Raw genomic sequence first — 25,325 nt, 5'->3', positions numbered from 1 at the left:
ATTCCAGCTTGTGCTTCATCCAGCCCAGTGTTTCTCATGATGTACTCAGCATATAAGTTAAATAAGCAGGGTGACAATATACAGCCTTGACGTACTCCTTTTCCTATTTGGAACCAGTCTGTTATTCCATGTCCAGTTCTAACTGTTGCTTTCTGACCTGCATAAAGTTTTCTCAAGAGGCAGGTCAGGAGGTCTGATATTCCCATCTCTTTCAGAATTTTCCACAGTTTATTGTGATCCACACAGTCAAAGGCTTTGGCATAGTCAATAAAGCAGAAATAGATGCTTTTCTGGAACATATAACCACTGCTGGCCAGCACTGCTCGTTTGTAGAACACTTCATCGCAATGCATTCCAAATTTGTAAACTCGTAGACAAGGTAGGGGCCTTTAAGATCATCCTTGCAACCCCAATCTTCTACAGAAAGGGACACTGAGGCCCAGAGAGAGTAAGAGGTCTCAAGGATACTGCGAATGCAATGCCTCATTTAACCCTCATTAAGGGCAGTAACAACTCAACTTGAGAACCACTTCAGTGCTGTTTACCCAGACATTCTAGAAACCACTCATCTACCCATCCATTCATGATTCATTAAGGTCACGACAGATAAAAGATGCTGACGATGGGAAGATGAATCAAATACACTCTGGCCCTAGACTCATGGTCTATCATGATGAGCCTAAGAAAATAAGTCCAAAACACTCCCTTGATAGAGAATGGAAACAGATTTGGTGGGGGAAGGAGGGAGGGGGTCACTTGACAGCAAGGGTGAGGGAGAGATTAAGGATGTGCCCTTTGAGTTGAGCCTAAAGAACTTAGATGGTATTTGCCAGGATAGCTCGGAAGAAATTAGGAAGAGTAAATCACCTTTCGGTTAGCAAGGGATTTTCAAGTTCATTATATAAAATGACTTTTCATAGGCAGTGGGGTGAGCAATATAGTGGAGTATAGCAAGCAAGCTAGCAGATCCAGAGTCAGATCTAGCTCTGAATCCTAATTCTGTCTCACTCTAGCTACGTAATTTGGGATAAGATTTCCCTGACCCACCCCTACTCCAACCCAGGTCCTTGGGACTAATCTGTTCTTCCTATTCTAAGAATTTCATTTTTGGTGCTTTCCACTGCTTCTGTCCGGAACCTACACAGCTATTTTCTTTGTTTTCTGATGTAAACATGCATTCACTGTGTACCCCAGGATTTCCAGGCCACTCTTCCGCTCCTCATTCCTCCTCTTAGTCACACAAGCCTTTTAGTTCCTCCTCCAAGGTTTACCTTTTGGATCTCCAGGCCTGCACTGGGGCTGATCCCATTGCCAGAGGAGTTATGCCCTCCTGGACTCTTCTGCTCATCACATCAATGCCTAATCATCTTTGAGGGTCCAACCTAACACCAAGTGACAGATCTGCACTCTCTAAAGAGGGCCACAACAATAGTTCCTATCCCATGTGCTTGTCTGCAATGAGAACTTGCTACTTCCCCATCAGAAAGAGTGCTTACTTTTCCTCTCCAGAGAACGTAGGCAAGGCTTGTGATGTTTTGATCACTAGTGTGTGGCAGAAATGATACTGAGCCACTGGAGGTGCAGCCCTGAATGGGCCTGGCAGCTTCCTCTTCCTATTTCTTGGAGCTCTAGGCCAATTAGACAGAAAGTCCAGGCTACTCTGCTGGAGGGAGAGAGGCCAACAGTTAGAGGACAGAGGCACCAGACACATGAGGGAAAAGCTATCTTGAATGGCAGCTTAATTGAGCTCTACGATGATTCTAGCCCCAGTCAGTATCATGATCCCAAAAGAGAATTTTCCAGCTGAGTCAGTTATCCCAGACCCATGAGAGAAAATAAATTGTTTTAAGACACTAAATTTCAGAGTATTTTGCCACACTGCAAACAATTATCAGGACTCATCGCTTCCTTAGGGAAGCATTCTTTGGTGTCCCAGACTAGGTTAACTGTCCTTGTTTAAGGATACAAGGGCCTTGGTTCAGAAGAACACCAGCATTTCTGTAAGTTATATACATGACATCCATAATTACTAGTTTTGATGTCAATATCCCCTCAGACAGCAATTTTGTTCACCTATGGGCCCCCTAAACACAGCTGAGGTTCAACAAAGTATTTGTTGAATAAATGAATGACAGGAAAGGAGCAGGGCACAACATTTAATGAATGACAGAGCCTCAGGACATGACACACTGATTAGAACCAGTCATGTCCAACTCTTTGAGACCCTGAATTCTCCAGGCCAGAATACTGGAGTGGGTAGCCTTTCCCTTCTCCATGGGATCTTCCCAACCCAGGGACTGAACCCAGGTCTCCCGCATTGCAGACGGATTCTTTACCAGCTGAGCCATAAGGGAAGCCCAAGAATATTGGAGTGGGTAGCCTATCCTTCTCCAGCAGATCTTCCTGGCTCAGGAATCACACTGGGGTCTCCTGCATTGCAGGCAGATTCTTTACCAACTGAGCTATAAGGGAAGCCCTTTTAAACAATTAAATAATAATAAATAAATAAAATTATTTTTGAATGGCTAACTTTAGAATCATGACATTGTTTTCTTTTCCTCTTTTTCTTTTGTCAGTATTCAGACAGGAAAGGAGCAGGGCACAGCCTTTAAAAGAATGACATAGCCTGAGAACATGACACACTGATTAGAATCAATTAGGCCCAAGATGGCAGACCTTGTCAACTTCCACTACACCTTGAGACTCAGTATACGCTCACTGTAACATGATGATGACAACAAAGATGTGTGTGCTCAGTCATGTCCAATTCTTTGTGACCCCATGGACTGCAGCCTGCCAGGCTCCTCTGTTCATGGGATTTTCCAGGCATGAATACTAGAGTGGGTTGCCATTACACCCTCCAGGGGAACTTCCTGACCCAGGGATTGAACCTGCATCTTCTGCAATGGCAGGCAGATTCTCTACCACTGTGCCCCCTGGGAAGCTCCCATTTGTAACATATCAGCACGCTAAATGACACACCTACAAGGCCAACCATGAAGGTCAAAAAGCGGACAGTGGTCCAATTCCTAGAAGTTTTGGAAAGGAAGCCTTTCCCTTCTCCAGGGGATCTTCCTAACCCAGGGATCAAACTCAGGTCTCCTGCATTGCAGGTGGATTTTTTACCAGCTGAGCCACCAGAGAAGCCCAAGAATACTGGAGTGTGTAGCCTATCCCATCACTAGGGAATCTTACCAACCCAGGAATCGAACCAGGATCTCCTGCATTGCAAGCAAATTCTTTACCAACTGAGCTATCAGGGAAGCCCCGTTTGTAACATATCAATAAATGACACACCTACAAGCACCATGACAGTTCCAAGGCCAACCATGAAGGCCAAAAAGTGGACAGTGGCCCAGTCCCCGAAGTTCCCACCCCTTCCCCAAAATAGCTGGAACACTCCTCCCACTCAATAGCCTATGAAACTTCCCATCCCTATAAAAACTGACAACTCCATACCCTGGTGCCTTTCTTGACTTCTGAGATGATTCACACTCTCCCGGAATAAACCCTCTTTCACTTTACTATGGCTCTCTCTTGAACTGTCTCTTCTGTGAAGGCAAGAAGCCACACTTGGTGGCCATGGCAGAGACTTGGACATGACCTAGGATATGACCCACTCTCTTTCCTGAAATAGTCCCTCTGACAGCCCTCTCATCACATAATGATTATCTCCAGCAATAAATAAGAGGTACTGCTTTAACAACTGCCAAAAAAAATTACTCTTTAGTGTAATAAATGAATTAATACGAGAAATACAGCTTTTGCCTGCATTTGCTGAGGTGATTTATTCATTCCATAAATATTTACTGAAGCAACTACTGTGTTCTAGGCACTGGTGATACAACAGTAAACAAGACAAACATAAATCCTGTCCTTGCGGAGCTTTTATCCTAGTGGTCAAAGTGAATCAAAGTGTTACTCAGTTGCGTCTGACTCTTTGTGACCCCATGGACAGCAGCCCGCTAGGCTATTGTGTCCATGGGAATTCCCAGGCAAGAATACTGGAATGGGTTACCATTCCCTTCTCCAGGGGATCTTCCCGACCCAGGGATGGAACCCGGGTCTCCCACATTGCAGGTGAATTCTTTACTGCCTGAGCCACCAGGGAAGTCCCATATCCTGGTGGAGCACTTACTAGTTAGACACTGTTCTAAATGCCTTCAATGTCTTTGCTGTTGTCATTCAGTCACTCAGTCGTGTCCGACTCTTTGTAACCACACAGACTGCAGCACACCAGGCTTCCCTGTCCATCACCAACTCCCGGAACTTGCTCAAATTCATGTCCATCAAGTCAGTGATGCCATCCAACCATCTCGTCCTCTGTCATCCCTTTCTCTTCCTACCTTCAATCTTTCCCAGCCTCAGGGTTTTTTCTAATGAGTCAGTTTTTCGCATCAGTAGCCAAAGTACTGGAGTTTCAGCTTCAGCATCAGTCCTTCCAATGAATATTCAGGATTGATTTCACTTAGGATTGACTGGTTTGATCTCCTTGCAGTCCAACGGACTCTCAAGAGTTTTCTCCAACACCACAGTTCAAAAGCATCAATTTTCCAGCTTTCTTTATGGTCCAACTCACATCTATACATGAGTACTGGAAAAACCATAGTTTGATTAGACAGACCTCTGTTGGCAAAGTAACGTCTCTGCTTTTTAATATGCTGTCTAGGTTGGTCATAGCTTTTCTTTCAAGGAGCAAGCATCTTTTAATTCATGGCTGCAGTCACCATCTGCAGTGATTTTGGAGCCAAAAAAAAATAATAAAGTCTGTCACTGTCTCTATTGTTTTCCCATCTATTTACCATGAAGTGATAGGACCAGATGCCTTGATCTTAGTTTTCTGAATGTTGCGTTTTAAGCCTACTTTTTCACTCTCCTCTTTCACTTTCATCAAGAGGCTCTTTAGTTCTTCTTCACTTCCTGCCATAAGGGTGGTGTTATCTGTCTATCATATTCATGGAAATTAAAAGGTAGAATGGGGGTTACCAGGGGCTAGGAAAGGAGGTAAAAGGGAGTTGTTGTTTAATGGGTATAGAGTTTAAGATCTGCAAGATGAAAAGTTCTGGAGATGTGTTTCACAGCAATGTGAATATAAATACTATTGACCTTAAAATGATTACAATGGTAAACTTTATGTGTTGTGTTTTTTTTAACCATGACTTAAACAAAAACAAGCAGAGGGCCACCTTTTCTAGTGGGCTGTGGTTTAGAAGATCTAATTCCTGGCCTAGAAGATCTAGTCCAGCCCCCTGAGAAGAGGAGGCTGAAGTCAGGAGTGACGACTGTGGGTCTCAGTACAAAGAAAGGAACTGCAGCTGCACCAGTTACCAGCAACGGACTCTGGTAAATTACTTCATCTTCCTAACCTCAATCTTCTCATTTGCAAAATCAGCAAGTTAACATAAATTAACTTTAAATTTAACTTTAACTCTCCTTAAATATCAACAGCTGAGAGAATTAAATAGGACAACCCATGGCATGGTTCCCGGCACACAGTATATGAATGTTGCTGTTGTTCAGTCGCTCAGTCGTGTCCAACTCTTTGTGACCCGTGGACTGCAGCACATCAGGCTTCCCTGTCCTTCACTATCTCCTGGTAACAGCCTAAAAGTCCTCACCTGATGGCTTCCATCGCCTTTCCTCTGTAATGTCATACTCTCTGAACCCGGCCCCCTCACCCTTCAAAACACACACACACACACACACACACACACACACACACACACACACACACACACACACACACACACACACACACACACACACACACACACACACACACACACACACACACACACACACACACACACACACACACACACACACACACACACACACACACACACACACACACACACACACACACACACACACACACACACACACACACACGCCTCCCTGCTGGTTTTCCGACTTGCAGACATCTTCTCCCCTCAGGGTCTTTGCACTGGCTGACCCATTCCTCGCCACCCCCCTCATACCAACCTGGTCAACTCTCTTTTTAAGTGACTGTTCACATCACCTTCTCAATGAGGCCTGCCTTGACCATCCTATTTTAAATTACAACATGTGTCTCTACCCTGGACTTCTGATCTTCTTTACTCTGTGGAATTTTTTTTTAGTAAATTTTAAATTTTAGAACATTTTGAGATTTACATAATTATTGCAAAAACAGTACAATGAGTTTCTGTATACTCCACAACCAGCTTCCTCCATGTAACAGCTTGCATTAACATGGTACATTTATCACAATTAATGAACCAATATTAATATATCATTGTTAACTAAAGTTCACACTTTGTTCAGACTTCCTCAATTTTCCCTAATATCTTTTTCCTGTTCCAGGACCTTAATCAGGATAACACGTGGCATTTAGTTGTCAAGTCTCTTTAGCCTTCTCTTGGCTGTGACAGCTTCTCAGGCTTTACTTGTTTTTGATGACTTCGACAGTTTTGAGGAGTACTGGTCAGGGTTTTCACAGGCTATCCCTCAACTGAGATTTGTTTGATGGGTTTTCTTGTGATGAGATTAGGGTTATATGTTTGGGGGAGAAAAACCAGAGAGGTAAGGTGCCACTCTCATATCATAAGAAGAGTAGATACTATCAACATGACTCACTACTGCTGACGTCAACTGTGGTCACACGGCCGCATCCTTTGTACATCTACCATCCTCTACTGTACCACTCAGTTTAATTATTACTTAATATCTAGTGTTTCTCCCTCCTCATTAAAGTGAAAGCTCCTCAAGGGCAGGAATTGATACTTATTTTGTTCACTCATGTCTCCCAAGTACATTGGAGACACACCTGACACACACACACAGAGCCCTAAACAGACACATGTTGCATGGAAGCATTGTTATTCCTTTACAGGACGTTCACGCCCCTTCATGACCTATCTACCTCTTTATTCTGTCGTTCCCCGCTAACACTCACTTTGCTGTTTTATTTCTCCGTGCTTTGGCCCAAGCTGGGGAACGTTCCAAATTGCTCAGGCTCTCAGAACACCCTGGGTTTGCCACAACGTACTAAATGCTCAACAGTCCTCTCTTGATCCCACTCTACATTCCAAGTACTTGACAGCAGGCAGGTGATGTCTTACTGACCCTCTTATATAATCTCTATGTCTTCAACCTTCGGTGCTCCATGTTCCAACCTTCCTCCTCTTGGAATTTTTCTTTTCCCTAAGATGTATAGTCCTCAAGTTCACTATACAAGGGTCTAAGGCCAAGTTTAGTTTCTATAAGTGAACACCTCTTACTAGCTTGCCTCATCTGGTTTTGAAATTAGTTAACTAAAAATAACACTTTCAGACAGATCAAAGTAGGGAGAGTACTTTCCTCTGACAAAGTGAACTGAGTAAAATCACTGTGGGGGAGCAGTCTGGTTTGCTTCTACACAAAACTGGAAATCAGGAGCTAATCAGAACTGAGTTCTAAGTCTGGTTCAACCACACATGTGCTGGGTGGCCTCTGGCAAACCGCTTACATTCTGGGCGCCTTACTCAACCATCTGCATCCAATAACATTGCTAATATCAAACTGCTTCAGTTTGATAGTGAATGTGGATCACTCACTAGGTACCTGTTTCGATTTCAACACATCTTTTTAAAAAATGTAAACAGCTGTATAATTATGGAGCCCTCCACTGGACCTCACCCAAACAACCATGTGCCCCTGCTCTCTCCTTGGAAAGACGTGTCAGCCCTGCAACAGCAACATCAGCAACCAACTATTTATAGCATCCTGCTTTTCAGCCAACTCAATGGTCTACAGACATTTCATCTTATTTTTATGAAGAATACTCTTTCCGTAAAACGCATTACTTCCCCAGCATGACAGGTAGAGAAACTGAGGTCCATTTGTCAAGCGTGGCCATAAACACTCAACCCAAAGAATCCCATGCAGGCATCCAAATGTAACAGGATGCGGTATCAGTGTACTGCTATTTCCTAACGAGGAAATCTGCTGTTTACATGCTCATTAGGCAAGGCTAATTAGCAGGATGAATACAGCAGTCCTCCCACACAGAAGCAGAAACAGATATGAGTAATAATACCAGTCCGGCCCACACAGACAGGCCACATCTCCCAAGTTGGATGGTAAAAACGCGGACTTCCTCCCACTTGACTAAATGGCTTGTATTCAGAATGTAATGAGTGCTCAAGAAGCTGGGGCCACGTAGTTTTAGAAGCAGCTGGACTATGAAGAAAAATGCAATGCTAAAGACACCCAGGATAAACGGTTTCTGCCAATTCATCCTCAAATATGAGAAACAAGGGCGATTATAAGAATGATCAGCACATGTGGCTCTCACATGGTCTTCACTTCGGTTAAGGCCACAGCTGCCCAGAAATCTCCTGCAAGTTACATAATGTAAAGGCTCCACCACAAAAGGATCTGACCTTAGCAAGGGTATTTCCGGGCGATCAGGCTACAAGAGGTTAAGCTCTGCTATAAAGACGTGGAATGTAAGCATGTTGATGGCGCACAGGCAAGCCATGAGCAGCAGATAAGGAAACGGTGCTGGTGTGGACCTCAGAAGAAGAGTTCAGAGGTCTTTCGGGGGAGAAGGACAGGTAGAAACACAGATGGAATTAAATGGCTACATTTATCTAAGTTTCAATACATGAGAAGTGTATTGATGGGCAATACATAAGGAACATACCGTTTAAAAATATAATTTTATAGTGTTTTTCTCAGTTCTGAAGGTAATAACCACTCATAAAAACCCTAGAAAATACTGACAGATGTGGAAAAGAAACGAAAATCAGTCATGACCTCAGAACTCAGAGAAAACAGATTTTTTTAAAAATCTAATATTTAATTAAAATCAGATTATACATACAGTTTGGGCATACAATCTGTTTAGATATATACTCAAAAAGCAAATACCAATAAATAAATAAGCTTGAAAAAAAAAAATGTGCTCGAGTGTGCTGTGTCCAGCAAGACCTATGGCCTGGCACCAGGCCCCTCTTGACTGAACTCTCTTCCACCCAGTCCAGGGACCTCCTTACTACACCACGACTAGCTCCCTTCCTGCAAAGCCCTGCCCTGCCCTGAGCCTGTCACCAGCCCCTCCTCAAGCCTTTCCTCCTCGGGGTTCACAGGCACCGAAGTCCCTGTTTCCCTCCTCCTTCTACCCTCCCCTTCTTGGTTCCACCTTCTGCCTTTCCTTACTGGTTTCCTCATCAAATAGGGCCTCACCCCAGCTCTCTCCTCTGACCACGGCCACGTGTGCCGCTCGGGTCAGTTTGTCCACACTGCCCTTCAATAATCACCTCCATGTTCACACCTCCCAAACTTCCACCTTCGGTCTTCACGGGACTTGGGCCCCATGTTCCCAACTTTTTGTAAGACATTTCTACCTGACTTATCTTCTGGCCAAATGAAGTTCAACTTGTCTCAAGCCAACTCAGTGATTCACTCAATGATTACTTGCTGACTGCTCACGATGGGCTGTGTGCTGTTTAAGTTACTGGCGAGACAGAAGCAAATACAACCCTTCAGTACAGCTCCCACTGATGATGGCACAACTCTTTCACAGTCTGGGACTAGCTTGCTCTCCAACTTTCCACTTCGCTTTCGTAAGATATTCTTTTCCTCCAAACTGGAATACTACTGCTCAAATTTTAGGCTTTCCAAACTCTAACACTTTGCTTACAGTTATCTCTGAGGTATCACCTCCTACCTCTACCTACTGAAATTCCAGCCACTCTTCAAGCTCAATTGCCACCTCTTCCACAAGCTTTCTTTGATTCCCGATCCTAAAACGGTCTGCTCTTTCTTCAACCATCTATAGAACATCTTTGGTACCATGCCCACAGCTTACATTGCACAGTGCCTGTTCTTTCTGAAATGAGGATGATGATAAACTATCAAAAGCATATTTTGTGCCAAGCATTTAGTACTGCTTAGTACTTTTATATCTGTAAGCTTCACCATGTTTAAAGTGGTACCATTAGTCCCATTTTTACAGATGAGGAATCTGAGGTGCAAAGATACCAAGTAAATTTCCTGCAGTCACACGCCTACCCTATTGGACATACAGCAACTTGAGAACAGCAATTCTACCCCATCGCATGTTTACAACCCTCACTGGACCTAACACTATGGCTAATACACAATGTGTATGTGTGTGGGGAGGGGGGCGGGGGTTCAGTCACTCAGTCGTGTCTGGCTCTCTGCAGCCCATGACTGTAGCCTGCCACACTCCTCTGTTCCTGGGACTTTCCAGGCAAGAATACTAGAGCGGGCTGCCATTTCCTACTCCAGGGTATCTTGCCGACCCAGGGACTGAACCCATGTCTCTTGCTTGGCTGGTGGATTCTTTACCACTGTGCCACCTCAGAAGCCCAGTACACAGTGGGTGCTCAGTAAATACTGGCTGAATGAACAATTAAATGAAGTCTGTTTTCAAAGTACTGACATCTATACATATAAACAGCACTCTGGTTTTCCGGCAAAAATATATTTGAATTCATAAGCTCATCTAAGTAAAATCTGACATGATTTCCAAAACACTGACTTGAGCTTTTACATTTTTTTCTTGGTTAGAAAAAGCTTCCAAGCTATTAAAAGTGGGTTTAAAAATAACATGGCAAGGGTCAGGAAGCAAAGACCTCACTCAGACCTTTTATGAAAACAAAAGCACCTATGCAACACTTAGGAATTACTCTGAGAACCACTCCAAATCCATAGTTCAGCTGGTCAAATTTCCCAGTGACTCAGAGCTCAAGCTCTTTCTAATACCAGGAAGGACATGTTCCCTTTGAAATATCCCCAGGCAATCAACCTAAAGCATTTTTCAGTCCATCTCTGTGATTACTGTTTGTCACTTGCAAAAATCACTGAGACATGTGACACCCCAAGGTATTTTCCCAGAAAGCAAACAAAATATAAGTATGGCATCTCAAATTTCCAACTGCTCTGCTCTTGAAGGCAGTAATGTTATTATGCCCCGATGTCAACCACTGGATTGGAAAGCTAAGGCTTCTGATTCAGAAGCCCATTTTCATAAAACCAAAATGTCCTGGTTTTAGCAACAAAACAGACACAAACTTCAGTTACTTAAGTGTCTAAAAATGCAGGCAGACTCAATGGTTTTCATTTCCCTTTACCTCCATGGCAGGAAATAGTGATTGAAAAACACACAAAGGAACCACTCAAATTATCTTCATCCTAGGACTGGGGTGAACAAAGTGACAAGTTCCATCATAAAAACCATACGCGCTAGCAGCAGCCTCCAACTGCAGCAAGGAATAACTGACTAGAACAAGGAGGATGAGATGGTTGGATGGCATCACCAACTTAGTGGACATGACTTTGAACAAACTCCAAGAGACAGTGGATGACAGAAGAGCCTGGGGTGCTGCAGTCCACGGGGTCGCAAAGAGACGAACATGACTTAGCAACTGCACAACAACTGCAACATGGAGGTGGCGTCTTAGCTAAACCAGCTAACATGAAATGTCCGCAACGAAGGCAATGGCCCCTCCAAGGACATCAACTGAGACCCAGCTATGCAAGACACCCTAAAAGCTAGGGAAGTAGCTTTCCAGATTAGCCTCTTTAGATTTAAAGATGTCATCAGCTCATACAACTATTTGACTTTATTAAGAGTAACTGTCTTCATGCGCATGGTTTAGTGCGTGGTTTATAAAGCACTTGATAAGTTTCTTGATAAAATTTTGTAGTAATCTCAACAAAGAGAGGTAAGTAGAGAAGCAGGATTATTTTTTAGAGATGATGAAAGAGACCAAAATAACTCATCTATTGTCAGTCGAAGGCCCCATGGGAAAGAAAAAGAAGTTCCTGCAATCCCTGTCTAATTACTGAGTACAAGTTAACTTTTAAATCACCTTAAATCACTCAGGGACCCTGATGCTAGAAGGACCATAAACAAGGACTAAGTAAGCTGAATTCAAGCCATGAGCCACCCAGTTTTGAGTTTGTTTGATGGGACAGAGGTGTAGCAACAAGAAAAACACACATTTCTGACACCAGGAGAGGGCTGATGGCTCAGCACTGCCTTCTAAGCTGAATGACCTCCGGTAAGTCAGGCTGACTCAGGACTTCTTTGCCCTTCTTATCTGCAAAGTGGAAATCCTGCCAATGCCTGTATCCCTCAAAGCATCTCTCCATTAGAGAGCTGTAATGCACAAATGCAGACAATATATGTGAAATTTTTGTAACATCTAAAACATTTACTATTCCTATTAGAAGCTAGTAGATTCCTAAACACACAAACATTTATATTCAACAAGCACTCACAGAGGATGGGCCAAGTATCCAAACACTATGTTAGATGATACTACGGTCACAAAACACAGCTTCTGCTCTCAAAAAGCTTGTGGGGAAACACAACAAAACCAAGTACATAAAGCACTCTAACAGAAGTATTCAAAAGGTGTTACAAGGACATAAATAAGAATTATCACAAATCAAGGGACAATAAAAGGTCTTAAGTGACAAAGCACAATTAAATCACAGAATAACATGTACACAGAGAGGACTTCAGCCGAAAGAAACCAAAGACAGAGGAAACAAATGTACAAACGAAACTAATCAGAGCTGCTCTAGAAATGATGCTTCTGGCATCATTCATGCTTCTGGCATGAAGCTGTCAACTTACTGGAATATCTTGAAGGGTCTCACCAAAGGGTGAGCTCACCGTGAACTCACCACTGCACAAACGGGAGGCAGGCCTGCAGAATGCTTCCTCACAAGCTGCCCAAGTCTCTACGACCCATGGGAACATCCCTGGCCAAGAGAAGCCTCTGCTGGGTGGCTGAGATGTCATGAGAAATGAACCCATGCCTCACTTCCTGTTGACTTAATTTCTTAGGTCACCACAGCTGGTTGGCAGAAGAGAGAATACTCACCACTTTAACCTTCAAAGCAACAACCAGCTTACGTGTGAGCACGTATTCACAGAACTGGTTCCTCTGGGCATTTAGGGTGAATGTACATGAGAAGTAATTATTTGATTTTTTTTCTTGCCTCGGTACACTTGAACCTGCTTAAATATGAGCCCAGATCTTTGTTAAATGGCACCCAGAGAGTACTAGACCCACAATAAGGTCTAAGCAGAAGGTGACTCACTTCTTATTTGAAAGGATGGAGGTACCCAGTGATGATGGGCTGCTTCCACAACTTCTCCCTCCCTTTTGGACACAATTTTTGACAATGACCTTGGCTGGCTACCAAGCAGCCTCTTACCAATTCTCTCAGGAAACAAATGAGGCTGCCAAAAGCAGACAAAACATTGTCTTTGACCCTCAAAGATAAGGACAAGGCAAGGTAAAAATAAGAAGACAAGTCTTTGCTATTTTACTAAAGTACAACACATAGGCCAAAAAATTCTCTGTCCATCATATAGATAGAGGAAAAGTTTACAAAGTACGAAAAAGAAGAACACTAAAAACTACATTTTCACCTCTAAATCTTGGTTTAAATTCCTTTTATTATGGACCATTGGGCTTCCCAGGTGGCTAAAGAATTCACCTGCTGACACAGAGACCTTGGTTCGATCCCTGGGTTGGGAAGATGCCCTGGAGGATAGCATGGCACCCCGCTTCAGTATTCTTGCTTCGAGAATCCCATGGACAGAGGAGCCTGGCAGGCTACAGTCCACTGGGTCACAAAGAGTCTGATATGACTGAGCACGCATGCATGCATAGACTATTATCATTAGTATGAAACGGATTTTTACGAAACAAGTCTGCAATGCAAAAACCCTCCGAAGTTGAATTCTGAAGCTCTGATTGTCCTATTTCTCTGTTTTGATCTGACATTAGGATGATACGCTTACGGTAGTTGGGATTCAAATAGTTCCCCAGCATCGGAAATTACTACTACTAAAGTCTTCAAAAATGCCCTGCAGAGGACTCCTTCAGTGTAGATGGATATAAGTTAAATGTGGAAGGGTGTATTTAACGAAAAGTTTAAAAAACTACACAGAGTTCTTACAGCTCCTATGCCAAACCCAAGATTTAAGTCATTGTAACATTTACCGAGCACTTCAGTTCACTTCCGTTCAGTCACTCAGTTGTGTCCGAGTCTTTGTGACCCCATGGACTGCAGCATGTTAGGCCTCCCTGTCCATCGCCAACTCCCGGAGTTTACTCAAACTCATGTCCCTGGAGTCGGTGATGCCATCCAACCATCTCATCCTCTGTCATCCCCTTCTCCTCTTGCCTTCAATCTTTCCCAGCATCAGGGTCTTTTCCAATGAGTCAGTTCTTCTCATTAGGTGGCCAAAGTATTGAAGCTTCAGCTTCAGCATCAGTCCTCCCAGTGAATATTCAGGACTGATTTCCTTTAGGATGGACTGGTTGCATCTCCTTGCAGTGCAAAGGACTCTCAAGAGTCTTCTCCAACACCACAGTTTAAAAGCATCAATTATTCAGTGCTCAGCTTTCTTGATGGTTCAACTCTCACATCCACACATGACTACTGGAAAAAAGTGCTATTGAGCACTTACTAAAGTGATTATGTGAAGCCTTGTATCTTCATTATGCTGTTAAATCCTCCCAGCAACCCTATCGAAGAGTTGCTGCTATTATTATTATTACCACTTTACAGATAAGGGACTTGAGATTTAAAGAAATGCAGTAATACCTTGTCCAAGCTAATATGGCCAGTAAGTGAGTGGAAACCAGCCTCTAAAATGCACATACCAGCCAGCAGGACAACAGCAAACTAATAACCTTGAGATAACACAGCTAGAATTTTACACGTAAGGTACTTTGAATGTTAATTTCAAACAGTAAGAACTTTAATAATTATTTTAAAATCTTTCTATTTGTGTATCCCACAACTCAGAAAGTTAACTGCTAAATACACTTAATTGACAAAAAAAAAAAAAATCACCTCTGTACTATTTCTGTGTCACTGTAAATTCTCTAAGGGAATGGTGAATGAGAGGTGCCTGAACAAACAGAATAAAAGGCTGTTCTAACTAGCTAACCTCAATTCTCTGAAGTGACCTTGGACATACTGCTTGGAATGTCTGCAAGGGTATAATAACTGTGACTCCATTTTGGCCAAACAAGTGCTTTCAAAATGTTTACATAGTCCTAATTGCCCTAACCTTTCACTAATGTTTACCAAAGACATCATTTTTCATTTAGCCAATAAATAGAAACACTTGTAAAAATGTTTGCTTTAAAAAAAAAAAAAAAACTAACCCTGCAAATAAGTATTTCTGTCAAAAGAACTGAAAGGAATATTTTCAAGTTAGATGTGACTATAGGTAATTCAAACATGCTTCAGCTATTAAGGCACATCCAAATAAACTAACTAAACTTTTTTTGGGGGGGGGGCCGTCAGGTCAATAGAGGGACAAATACCAGTATATATGGGATTCAAACAAAATAACAAAGTTGACCCACAACTTTCAGTCTTGTTTCTTAGGATGACATGCCCAGGTTTCATATGACCCCACTACAGTGAAAATATAGATATGATATCTGAACTTTTAGCGACGGGTAATTACTTTTGGACCACAAGGTCTGGAATTAGAAGACCTGAGTTTGAAGCGTCCATGCACCACTACTACTTGTCAAGTCATTTGAACCTGAATTCTAGTTCTTTCAATGTAGGTCAAATAAGGATTCCTGTCCTACCTCCTCCAAAGACTGTTTTGGAGTGCAAATCAAATGACGTAATGCAAGTGCTTTGAGAACTCAGTAGCAGGGTACAGGACACTGACAGGTGTCGTCTGGATGGTACCAGGGAAAAGGTCACCACAGTCTTTTTGATCTCTCCCATTACAAACCAACAAACTAGTGGAGAGAGTGGTGACAGCAATCAGTTTTGGAAGCTCTGAGACAAGGTTTTAATTTACTCAAGGGTTCCTCCTGCACTATTCAGGCAGCATTAGTTTCTGTGCTTTCTGGTGGTCTTAGAGTGGAAGGATTCACTAGGACTAGATTCAGGGTGATTCAAAAGGAATATTTCTTCTCAAAGAAGCAATAATGAACAAGTAACATCTTCCCTTGTCCCCCAAGTTCCTTTGCAGCTTGGACACTTTGTCCCTTCTCCTCTTCCAAGTTCCTTAAAGAAAAAAATTTTTTTTTTTTTAATTCTCTCTGACTCTACTTCTCACCATGTGGAAGCACTCTGATTCTGCCTCAGGTGAAACTGCACAGGCAGAGGTCAGCAGCAATCTTCTTATTGCCAAACCCGGGAGACTTTTCAGTCCACAACTGCCTGACCTCTCAGTAGTACTGAACTATTGAATACTCACTCTTTACATCGCTCTCTTGAATGCATTAACACGGTCTCTTCCAGCACTTCTCCTTTATCTCTGTATGCGCCTTTCAGTCCCTTGTATGAGCTCCCTTTCCTGTGCCCTCATCACTTTGCTGACAAAGGTCTGTACAGTCAAAGCTATGGTCTTTCCAGTGGTCATGTATGGACGTAGAGCTGGACCATAGAGAAGGCTGAGCACCAAAGAATTGATGCTTTTGAACTGTGGTGTTGGGGAAGACTCTTGAGAGTCCCTTGGACAGCAAGGAGATCAAACCAGTCAATCCTAAAAGGAAACCAACCCTGAATATTCATTAGAAGAACTCATGCTGAAGCTGAAGTGCCAATACTTTGACCAACTAATTCGAAAAGCCAACTCATTTGAAAAGACCCTGAGGCTGTTAAAGATTGAAGGCAAAAGGAAAAGGAGGCGGCAGATAGCCTCACCAACTCAATGGACATGAATCTGAGCAAACTCTGGCAGATAGTGAAGGACAGGGGAGCCTAGTGTATTGCAGTCCATGGGGTCTCAAAGAGTTGGACATGACTGAGTGACTGAACAACAAAATGCCCATATCGTAATGTAGGTGCTCCCCTATTTTCCTCATAACCCTCTTATTTAGTTCCTTTTCCACTGGGTGATCTTCTCCATCCTTGTGGCTTTCAGTAGAAGTCCACGTGGAGATGAGAAGTATTATTCTCCTGAGCTCAAGACTCACACATGCCACTGCCTTTCAGACATCCCCTAACTCCTAACATGCACAAAACCGAACTCCTCATCTAACCCTCTGCCTGCCCTCCTCTTGGCATTCTCCACAGAGTGAAGAATATCATCATCCTTGACCCTACTGGCTCCCTCCCCCAAAAATCACTCTGAACAGCAAGTCATGTTAATTCTACTTCTCTGAGATCTGCCAACTTTATCCCTTTCTCTCCTTCTTTACAACCTTAGTTCAGACACCAGCCAGTTTCCTCCCTTTATTTTTTTCCTTCCACTAATCCATTCACTACACTGCAGTCAGAGAGGGCTTTCTAAAAATATTGATAAAACTCTGTTATTTTCTGGATAAATCTTACTATTCCTTAACACTGCCTATAAGAGCTCCGATCCACTTATTTTTCTAGGGTTACCTCTTAAATCTTCATCATCTCTTATCCTGTACCCCCACCACCACCCTGCCACACACAGGCACAGAACTTAGCTAGTTCTCATTCAGCCTTCAGGTCTTTGCTGAGGTACCACTTCTTCCCTGACCTCCCATGTCCATTCTGGACATCCCTCTTGTGAGGTACCACAGCACACATAGTTTCTCAATTATAATGCTTTTCACTCTGTAAAAATAGCCTGTTTACTTGTCTGTCTCCCCTGCTAGATGGCAACCTTCACGAAGGCAAGATTGTGCCTGTTTCCTTCAAGATTGTATCTCTGGCTCCAAGTATAAGAGGTATGTGTCAAGGTATAAAACAAATGCTCAATTCTTACTTGTCTAATTAACAAACCAATGAATCCCTGAGGGTGGAAGAGAAGTTGTTCTGGAAAAGTTTATGAGAAAAGATCATTTAGCTAATTTCCTGGAGCATAAAAACTGTTGGTTACATTTCCAATGTTTTCTAATCTATAATACTCATTCCTTGTGCTATGAAAATCTATAATCACATCTGTAGGCTTTGGAGTGAAATGGATATTTAGCAATTTTGCAGTTAGATAAATGTCCACAGGTAAAACGGATAATACAGACCAAGGCAGCTTCAGTTTGCATTGAATTATAAATTGGTTACACTAATCATGGTAACTAGGTGAATAATCTCTTCCATACTCATAAATGTGACATATAATCAGGGGATCAAATTTAAAACACAAAACTCAAATTGACAGTTAATGAGTGTATGAAAAACAAAAAAAATGTTACTGAAAAATAGCATGCCTGACATCTCAACACAATGGCCTCTATATTTTGACTTTGGTTTTTTGCTCATAACTCATGTTGCCACTAACATTAACTACACTCATGGACCAAATAAACTTCTTACCCAACTGTCAATATGAAGGTGAATGATGTGGGCTTTTTATTGCTGTCTGGTAAAACCTACAGTAGCCAGTGAAGCAGAGCAAACATAGGCATGGAATTCACTGCTGGTGGTTATGCTTACCACACTCTCACTCAGTACCCAGTTCTCTGAATTATTTAGCTTGCACCAGAAACTCCAAGCTAGAATACGGTTCAGCTACTTAAGAACCAAATACTATATCCACTCTAAAAGAAAAAGGAAAAAGAAAAAAAGCAATTCCTTGTTAGATATTCCTCAACACGGTTTCTTTTAAAGGGTAAACATGCCCCATGAAGAAAATCAGCATTTGGCTAACAGCCAGTGGGGCAAGAGACACTTCCAGGACTTTCCTACAGATGCGGAGGAGAGGGCATATCGAACTATCAAAGGAATAGTAGGAAAAGGAGGAGGAGTGGCAGTGGTCTGGGGCTCCTGGAAAGTGTCCGGAGACAGAGAATCCTAAACATTCTACCCAACCGGTCTAACCTTTTCAGGTTTCTAGTAAAATCAGGTTTTCTGAAACCAGTAATTAAAATAGTACCCTACAACCTGCCTGCTTCTTAAATATGTAAATGTATGACTTGACTTCACGTATCATAGGAAAGCTGCACACAAGATTAAACTGGAATACAGTCTGTTTAATACTCGATAAATATTCAGGAAGTATTACCCTTATATGGTTTTTAATGCAGATGTTACCAGCCTAGTTTGGTTTTCCTAGTAACAACATGCAATGGTTTTTTTTGTTTGTTTGTTTGTTTCGCTAATGGCTATATAGCCATCATAGTTCTTTGTTTTCCACTTGTATAATTAACCTGAGTCTATGGCCTAAAGCCTAAAATCCATCAATCTATGAGAAAACAAAGACTTAAGGAAACTCAACCACAAGCTTCCTAATTCTATTATTTCAGTATGATACTCATCCATCCTTCTACCATAAACCTTACACTGATTATCTGTATTGACAAATAAGCTACCCTACCTTGTTTTCAACCTTCTCAACCATATTTATCATTTCCTATCTCATTGTCTTTCTTTAAAACATCACTTTCTCACACATGTTTTAGTTATTTATGAACTTTTATTTTCTCCATTATTTGACTGAACAAGGTCTTAGAGTCATTGTATGCCCCATAGCATAGAGTTTTAAACAGCATTTAAAATAATATTTGTTAACTATTATGGTTATATACAACTACTATATACTTACTGTTAAATGTTTTGAAAATACATAAAAATGTTCAAGGGGAAATAAACTATGCCTAGTCATCCTCCAATGGGAAAAAAAAAAGTGCTGCTCCATTTTGGCCCTTTCAGCCTCTTTCCTTATATAGGTATATTTTCTGCTTTTTTAAACATAGTTGAGAGTTATTATGGTCTTCCCTGGTGGCTCAAATGGTAAAGAATTTGCCTGCAATGTGGGAGACTCAGATCCCTGGGTTGGGAACCCTAGAGAAAGGAATGGCTACCCACTCCACTATTCTTGCCTGGAGAATCCCATGGACAGAGGAGCCTGGAAGGCTTCAGTCCATAGGGTCACAAAAAGTTGGACACAGCTGAGTGACTAACACTTTTCACTTACTACACATATATTTCTCTAACCGATCTCCTCCTATTTACCAAAAATTGGTAAATACCTTTCCATACTGTTAAAAGCCTTCATAAATATCCTTTTAAAAGTCTCTATAACACCATATCTTTTGACAATACCATAATTAATTCAAACTGTTCCCCTCCTGTTGGCCATTGAGACTATTGTCAATACCTGACTTTTCTAACCAAAGCTATATTAAGCACTTGTGAATGTTAACTTTTTAAATATTTCTTCTAAGTTCCCTTGGACAGACTGCTAGAAGTGGAACTACCGGACTGAGGAGTAGACACATTCATGAGATTTTTCAGACATTCAAAGTTTTTCAGAAAGGTTTAACATCAGTGTACCCCTCACAGCATCTGAGAGTGTCTGCTCTACTGCACACTAACTGATGTGAAGAGCTAGAATTTTTTAAAATCTATGTAAATCTGAGAGCTGGTTGTTGCTTCAATTTATTTGATTAATGGAAAGAGAAAGCATTTTTTTTTCTTTTTTATTTGAGAATGCACTTTCATATGACTATTAGCCATTTAGTTTTCTCTTCTATGGATAATCTGTTCCTGTCTTTACGGTCTTCTATTGTGGTGTAGCAAATTCCCACAAACTTAGAACCTTAACACAACACGCATTTCCTCACAATTCTGAAGGTCAGAGTCTGGATGGGGCTGGCTGGGTTCTCAGCTCAGGCTCTCCTTCACAAGGCTGAAATCAATGCACTGGCCAGGCTGTGTTCCTAACCAACGGCTCTGGTAAAGAAACCAGTTACGAGCTCATTCATTTGCAGGCCCTCAGTCTGAGTACCCCGTTTCCATGCTCGGTCACCCTCAGCAATTCCAGGTCTCCTGAGTTTCTCACATCAAGGCTGTATATTGTCACCCTGCTTATTTAACTTATATGCTGAGTACATCATGAGAAACGCTGGGCTGGAAGAAGCACAAGCTAGAATCAAGATTGCCAGGAAAAATATCAATAACCTCAGATATGCAGGTGACACCACCCTTATGGCAGAAAGTGAAGAGGAACTAAAAAGCCTCTTGATGAAAGTGAAAGAGGAGGGTGAAAAAGTTGGCTTAAAGCTCAACATTCAGAAAACGAAGATCATGGCATCTGGTCCCCTCACTTCATGGGAAATAGATGGGGAAACAGTGGAAACAGTGTCAGACTTTATTTTGGGGGGCTCCAAAATCACTGCAGATGGTGATTGCAGCCATGAAATTAAAAGACGCTTACTCCTTGGAAGGAAAGTTATGACCAACCTAGATAGCATGTTCAAAAGCAGAGACATTACTTTGCCAACAAAGGTCCATCTAGTCAAGGCTACGGTTTTTCCAGTGGTCATGTATGGATGTGAGAGTTGGACTGTGAAGAAAGCTGAGCACTGAAGAATTGATGCTTTTGATCTGTGGTGTTGGAGAAGACTCTTGAGAGTCCCTTGGACTGCAAGGAGATCCAACCAGTCCATTCTGAAGGAGATCAGCCCTGGGATTTCTTTGGAAGGAATGATGCTAAGGCTGAAACTCCAGTACTTTGGCCACCTCATGTGAAGAGTTGACTCATTGGAAAAGACCTTGATGCTGGGAGGGATTGGGGGCAGGAGGAAAAGGGGACGACAGAGGATGAGATGGCTGGATGGCATCCCTGACTCGATGGACTTGAGTCTGAGTGAACTCCAGGAGTGGTGATGGACAGGGAGGCCTGGCGTGCTGCGATTCATGGGGTCGCAAAGAGTCGGACACAACTGAGTGACTGAACTGAACTGACTGTCTCAAGGCCACCCCTACTCCTTCTCAAGCATTCCCTCCACCTTCAACACAGCAACAACATATTTAGTCCTTCTCAGGCTTCAGATCACTCGGATTTCCCTAGCTGGAGAAAGCTCTCCTCTTTTACAGGCCCCTTTGATTAGATTTGACTTCCCTGGTGGCTCAGACGGTAAAGCGTCTGCCTATAATGCGGGAGACCTGGGTTTCATCCCTGGGTCGGGAAGATCCCCTGGAGAAGGAAATGGCACCCCATTCCAGTATTCTTGCCTGGGAAATCCCATGGACAGAGGAGCCTGGTAGGCTACAGTCCACAGGGTTGCAAAGAGTCACACAGGACTGAGTGACTTCACTTCACTTTGATTAGATTTGGCCCACCAGCTCATTCTCCTATTTTATATTCAACTGTGCCATGTAACATAATATGATCAAGGAAGTGACACTTCATCACTGCAACAGGTTCTAGGGATTAGAGCATGCAATCCCAGGGGAGGGGCATTTTCAGAATTGTGTGGGCCACAACATCTTAGGTGTTGCTTCGAATCATTTGTTTGTTCTCTTTGTGATGTCTTAATTGCATGAATTTACCAAATAAGTGAATCTTACTGATGACTGCCAGAAGGTGCATTTTCACAATAGCAAAGATAGCTGTGGACAGGGCCTGCTAAGTGCTAATAAAGATTCTGAACACAGTGGGTCCTCCGTACCTTTGGCTTCCACATCCACAAATTCAACCAATCACAGATTGAAAATATCTGGGAGGAAAACTCCAGAAAGTTCCAGAAGCAAAACTTGAATTTGCTGAGCAACAGACAACTATCTGCAGATTCCCTAATGGCTCAGTGGTAAAGAATCTGCCGGCTAATACAGGAGACGCAGGTTTGATCCCTGGGTCAGGAAGAGCCCCTGGAGGAGGAAATGGCAACCCACTCCAGTATTCTTGCCTGAGAAATCCCATGGACAGAGGAGCCTGGTGGGTTTCAGCCTATGGGGTAGCAAAGAGTAATATACGACTTAGCAACTTAAAAAAAAAAGGCAACTATTTACAAAGTATTTTCATTGAAATTACAGCTATTTACATAGAATATACATTATATTAGGTACTACCAGTGATCTTATAGTACCGAAGAGTCTGGCAGGCTACAGTCCATGGGATCACAGAGTTAGACACAACTGAGCGACTAACACTTTCATAAGTAATCTAAAAATGATTTAAATTACACCAGAGGATGTGTGTAGGTTAAGTGCAAGGCACTATACCATTTTATATAAAGGTCTTGAGAATTCTTGAATTTTGGTATCTGAGAGGTCTTGGAACTAAGCCCCTTTGTGTATTGAGGGATGACTGTATATAACTTTGCTAACACTGCTGATAAAGATTTAATTGTGGGGAAAGTGACAATATGAAAGTTACTATCCTATTTTTAAGGGTACAGTTCCTGACTGTTAAGTATATTTACCTTGTTGTGCAACTAATCTCTAGAACTCTTCATTTTGCAAAACTGAAACTATACCCATTTAACAACTGTCCATTTCAACCCTCCCCCAGCTCCTGGCAATCACCATTTACTTTTAACATTGCTATATCCTTATGTATTTATTAACAAACATGTATATTGCAATTTCTACAGGTGCTGTTCTAAGAACTTTAAAAATAACTCATTTAATCCTCATAATAACCCTGAGATCAGTACTGTCATTCCCATACCAAAGATTAAGAAACACAACAAATAAACTGCTCAAGGTTACACAATAGGAAGTGACCAAGCAGGAATTCAAACCCAGACTGGCTTTATAGTTCTTGCTATGAACCATTACATTGTGAAAATACTCACTGTAAAGGCAAACTCATCAGTCATTAATATTATTTCCTTGATGTGCATGACTTTAAAACACTGTTTTATGTGCAATTTACTCTAATATTCTTCTAGTAACTAAAAGTGAGACTATATTACCCAGAAGGACTGCATGTCTACTGATCTTTCAGCCCAGTTTTGATTAAAGCATTTTTTTTGAAGCTAACGAAATAGAAATTGCCTTGTATCTTAAAGGTGTGCCAAAGTATCTTATGAATGAATACAAATTGCAATTGACTATGACAACTGGAATTAATATATTACAGGAAAAAAGCCTAGATATTTCTATTTTCCAAGAATAAAGAAAACTTCCAAATAAGTTTACAACAGCATAATTCAATCTCGGTTTAACCTGGTAAATTCAAATCTGTTTTGCTTTGCAAGCTATAAGTCTAGATCAGTCTTTATTTGTCATTCATTTGTATATCTCAGTAGTAACTTACTTTATTTGAGGAGTGGGTCTAAAATTTCCGGATCTCAATCTTTTAGCTTAGTAATCCTTTTACAGAAGACCAAATCATGCTTGTCATCAGTCACACAGCGGCATTTACTACATATTAAAAACGAGCAAGGTCAACAGAAGGAACAATCGTTGTAATCTGGGAGCCCTAGTTAGATGCGAATTAAAAGCTCTGCTGAGGCCTCGTTTCTAGGACCCAGGAGGGGAGGACCGAAAAAAAACGCACAGAACAGGATCAGCTATTTCAACTGCTTTCTACTTATATACCTGATTCATAAAAATAAACAGACAATGCATGATATAATCTCCTCTCAACTATTATCCACTGCATTATTGTGCAATTTTCATTCCAGAGGATGAAAGAAATAGCAAAATCACCGCTACCCTAGGGAGCTTCTCGGATATTTACAATGCTGTCATCCCCACACCCTTCCCCCAGTGGCCAGCCAGGCGGCAAAGAAGCAGACAGATGCTCACCTGGCCACCGACTGCTTCTCTCCCTTCACCTGCAGGGCCTGCAACCTACTCCAGGCTGGGGCTAGGTTTCGGCAGCCCGCCCTCCTCACGGTGACAGCCCATTTGGCCAGCGACCACTCCGGCCCGGCTCTCTGTTTACAAGCGCTTCTTGCGGTCCCACACTTAAATGCTTCCTTCCAGCAGCCCGGGAAGCGAGACTCCGACACACAAGGTTCCAGGCCGCAAGGATTCGTCTTCCCTGCCCTAGGGACCCAGCGCCCAGTATGGCCAACCACACCCTCCTGGCCTTCTTACCTCTTTGTTTTCTCACAGTCTTCATCACACACTTGTTGAAAACAGTGCTATGTGCCTCAGTCTCCTCTCTGCTCTTCTCAACGCCCAAATGGATGTTTGCAATTCGAAATTTTTACTTGGAACAAACCTGGGACTAGTTTTTAGCAGCTCCCTTGGTTAAGAGAATTTGAGAAATAACTTATTTCTAAAAATAGGACTATTAGAACCTAGAGGTTGCTTCGCATTTCCGGTTTGGAGCTGCGATGAAAGTCAATTTTCATCGCCCTTTCATGTTGTAGCCTGCAGGTTGAAAGAGGATGGTTTTGAGAGGTCTTCAACCCCCATTCAGATTCACATCAAAACAGAAAGGGCGTGTGTGTGTGTGTGTGTGTGTGTGTGTGTGTGTGTGTGTGTGTGTACATGCACTCTGGCAGGCGACCTGAGTTCTCCCCAACCCACCCCCAGTGACTTTGGCCAGTTTACAAGAGGATAGGCTGGTCTGAATGGAAGACTGTCCTTGAAGTTTCCTGCTTTATTCTCCATCATAGCGCACTTAGCCATTTTCTCAATTTATAATTACATATTAAAAAAAAAAACTT

General features: G+C 42.2%; 1 protein-coding gene across 1 annotated transcript in view; it reads right to left on the bottom strand.

Annotated features, from left to right (window-relative positions):
• PLEKHM3 (pleckstrin homology domain containing M3) overlaps positions 1-24,604 on the bottom strand; it is a 213,784-nt gene extending 189,180 nt beyond the window's left edge. Inside the window, 1 exon segment of the mRNA XM_005676438.3 lies at positions 24,454-24,604. The gene's annotated coding sequence lies outside the window, so the exon portion shown is untranslated.

The sequence above is a fragment of the Capra hircus genome, chromosome 2, assembly GCF_001704415.2.
Source record: "Capra hircus breed San Clemente chromosome 2, ASM170441v1, whole genome shotgun sequence".
NCBI classification, from domain to species: domain Eukaryota; kingdom Metazoa; phylum Chordata; class Mammalia; order Artiodactyla; family Bovidae; genus Capra; species Capra hircus.
This window is presented reverse-complemented; position numbering and strand designations above follow the sequence as displayed.